Here is a 3,960-nt window from a genome sequence, read left to right as displayed (position 1 = left end):
TTTTGTATTTCTGAGGTGTCTGTTGTTACTTCTCCTTTTTCATTTCTAATTCTGTTGATTTGCGTCTTCTCCCTTTTTTTCTTGATGAGTCTGGCTAATGGTTTATCCATTTTGTTAATCTTCTCAAAGAACCAGCTTTTAGTTTTATTTATTTTTGCTATGGTTTCCTTCCTTTCTTTTTCATTTATTTCTGCTCTGATCTTTATGATTTCTTTCCTTCTGCTCCCTTTGGGGTTTCTTTGTTCTTCTTTCTCTAGTTGTTTTAGGTGTAAGGTTAGGTTGTTTACTCGGTAATTTTCTTGTTTCTTAAGGTAGGACTGTATTGCTATAAACTTCCCTCTTAGAACTGCTTTTGCTGCATCCCATAGGTTTTGGGTTGTTGTGTTTTCGTTGTCATTTGTTTCTAGATATTTTTTGATTTCCTCTTTGATTTCTTTAGTGATTCCTTGGTTGTTTAAGAGTGAATTGTTTAGCCTCCATGTGTTTGTCTTTTTTGCAGTTTTTTTTCCTGTAATTGATATCTAGTCTCATGGCGTTGTGGTCTGAGAAGATGCTTGATATGATTTCAATTTTCTTGAATTTGCCGAGGTTTGATTTGTGACCCGAGATGTGATCTATCCTGGAAAATGTTCCGTGTGCACTTGAGAAGAAAGTGTAGTCTGTCGTTTTTGGATGGAATGTCCTATAAATATCAATTAAGTCGAGATGGTCTAATGTGTCATTTAAAGCTTGTGTGTCTTTATTTATTTTCTGTTTGGATGATCTGTCCATTGATGTAAGTGGGGTATTCAAGTCTCCCACTATTATTGTGTTACTGTCAATGTCCCCTTTTACAGCTGTTAGCATTTGCCTTATGTATTGAGGTGCTCTGATGTTGGGAGCATAGATATTTACCATTGTGATATGTTCTTCTTGAATGGATCCCTTGATCATTATGTAGTGTCCTTCCTTGTCTCTTGTAATAGTCTTTACTTTCAAGTCTAATTTGTCTGATGTGAGTATTGCTACTCCAGCTTTCTTTTGACTTCCATTTGCATGGAATATCTTTTTCCATCCCTTTACTTTCAGTCTATATGTATCCCTTGGTCTGAAGTGGGTTTCTTGTGGGCAGCATATAAAAGGGTCTTGTGTTTGTATCCATTCAGCCAGTCTGTGTCTTTTGGTTGGAGCATTTAATCCATTTACATTTAAAGTGATTATTGACATGTGTGTTCCAATTACCATTTTCTTAATTGTTTTGGGTTTATATTTGTAGGTGTTTTCCTTTTCTTGTGGTTCGTACTTAGAGAAGTTCCTTTAGCACTTGTTGTAAGGCTGGTTTGGTGGTGCTGAATTCTCTTAACTTTTGCTTGTCTGGAAAGCTTTTGATTTCTCCCTCAAATCTGAATGAGATTCTTGCTGGGTAGAGTATTCTTGGCTGTAGGTTTCTCTCTTTCAGGACTTTCAGTATATCCTGCCATTCCCTTCTGGCCTGCAGAGTTTCTGTAGAGAGGTCAGCTGTTATCCTTATGGGTTTTCCCTTATATGTTGTTTGTTGCTTTTCTCTTGCTGCTTTTAATATTTTTTCTTTGTGTTTAATTGTCATTAGTTTGATTAATATGTGTCTTGGTGTATTTCTCCTTGGGTTTATTCTGTATGGGACTCTCTGTGCTTCTTGGACTTGGTTAATTATTTCCTTTCCCATGTTGGGGAAGTTTCCCACTATAACCTCTTCAAATATTTTCTCAGACCCTTTCTTGTTTTCTTCTTCTTCTGGGATGCCTATAATTCGAATGTTGGTATGCTTAATGTTATCACTGAGGTCTCTGAGACTGTCTTCTATTCTTTTTATTCTTTTTTCTTTTTCTTGCTCTGTGGCATTTATTTCCCCCATTCTATCTTCCACCTCACTTATTCGTTCTTCTGCCTCAGTCATTCTGCTGCTTATAGCATCTAGAGTATTTTTAATTTCAGTTATTTTGTTATCCATTGCTGTTTGTTTTTCTGAGTTCTTATGAACTGTTTCTTGTACTTTCTCTATTTTGTTATCGAGATTTTGTATCATTTTTACTATCATTACTCTGAATTCTTTTTCAGGCATTTTTCCTATTTCCTCCTCATTTATTTGGTCTTGTGGGTTTTTTTCCTGCTCCTTTGCCTGCATGGTGTTTCTTTGTTTCCTCATGGTTGTCCAAACTTTTGGGGTTGCTTGTCCTGGCGATAGACGTGTTTATAGAAGATTGTCCAAGCCTCAGACGGCTATGTCAGGCTCCCCGCGGTCCTTTCTGGTGTCCGAGGCTGTCTGCTGGTGTTCAGCTGGTTCTCTGTGGGAATTACTGCCTCCTCTGTTTTTTTTTTTTTAACAAGTGAAAAACTTCTCTCTAAAATTAGACTCTAAGCTTCTTGATGCTGAAGATACAATAGATTTATTTCCATTCCTTTTTTAATTGGATTGTTTGTCTTATTATTGAGTTGTAAGACTTCTTTACTGTTCTAGATAAAACCCTTTTGTTGGATGTATGTTTTGCAAATATTTTCTCCTACGCTGTTGCTTGCATTTTCATTTTCTTTGGTGTCTTTTGAAGGAAAAAATTCAAGATTGAAGAAATTTGATTTATTGATAGTTTCCACACAGTTTAAACTTTTGCATCATATTTAAGAAATCTTTCCCGAAGGAAAGGTCACTATGATTTTATCATATATTTCTTCTAGAAGTTTCATTGTTTTAGCTCATACATTAGATTTAAGATCTCTTTTAGGTTAATTTTTGAAATTTGTTCATTTCAGGTGAATTTTGTATGTATTTTTGGAGTGAGGCAAGGCTTTTGGGGGGTTTCCATGCTTTGCTATTTTGCACGTGAATGTCTGGATGATCTAGTGTCATTTCTGCAAAAATTATTCTTTCCCCGTGAACTGCCTTGGCACTTTGTCCAAGTCAGCTGCCCACATCTGAGTAGGTCTGTTTCTGGAATCTGTTCTGTCCTGTTGATGTGTTGGTCTGTTATAACCATGACATATCAGTCTTGATCACTGTTGCCTAAAATAATCTTGGGCTCACGTAATATAAATTCTCCAACCTCGTTCTTTTCCACGCATGCTCTCATTACTGTAAGTCCTGTGCATTTCTGCACAACTTTTAGAATTAGCTTGAATTTGAATTTCTGCTAAAAAATCTGCTGGATTTTGATCAGGATTGTGTTGATTCTGCAGATTAACTTGGGTAGGTTGGCATCTCAGTGATTCTAAAGCTATTGAAACTTCCGCTCTGTGAGTTCAGTGTTTCTTTGACTTTGCTCAGTAGTGTTTTACGCCCTCAGTGTATGGGTCACAAGTGTATCTTTTGTCAAGTTTATTTCCAAGTATTCGTATTTCAAACTGTCTTTGGAATGAATTACAGCTTCACAAAAAGTTGCAAAGAGAGGTCCCCCGCACCCACCACTCTGCTTCCCCAAGTGGTGGAAACATACAAAACAACAGTAAATGATCAAAGCCAGGAACTCAAGGTGGCACCGCAGAGTAAAGCAGGCTACGGAGCTGCCTCAGTCGGGCCAAGTTTCACAGGTTCAAGGTTTCCTCCAGGTGTGTCCTTGTGCGGGGATTCTGGGCCGTGCAGCTTTGGGACATAGAACTGGTCAGTCCCCACAGAGGACTCCTTTGCGCTGTACTTCTCCCACCCCTGGTTTCTTCTCCATTGCGATGATTTGTCATTCCAGGAGCATCATGTAATTGGAATATGCTCCTTCCAGGATGGACCAAGCCTCAATTATTCACGGAAGGACCCCCCCAGTGTTTCGAGGCTTTAGATATCACAGTAAAGCTGCTGTGAGCATTTCTGTACAGGTTTTGTGTGAATGTAAGATTTTCTTTCTCCAGGATAACCCAGGAGTGCAATTGCTGGGTCATGTGGGAGATCTAGGTTTAACTTTTTAAGAAACTTCAAGAGCAGCAGAATGGATAGAGGTGAGTCAAATGTTGGGGAGG

The sequence above is a fragment of the Hippopotamus amphibius genome, chromosome 14 (genome assembly GCF_030028045.1).
Source record: "Hippopotamus amphibius kiboko isolate mHipAmp2 chromosome 14, mHipAmp2.hap2, whole genome shotgun sequence".
Lineage (NCBI taxonomy): Eukaryota > Metazoa > Chordata > Mammalia > Artiodactyla > Hippopotamidae > Hippopotamus > Hippopotamus amphibius.
The sequence above is the reverse complement of the archived record's forward strand: the minus strand, read 5'-3'. Positions refer to the sequence as shown.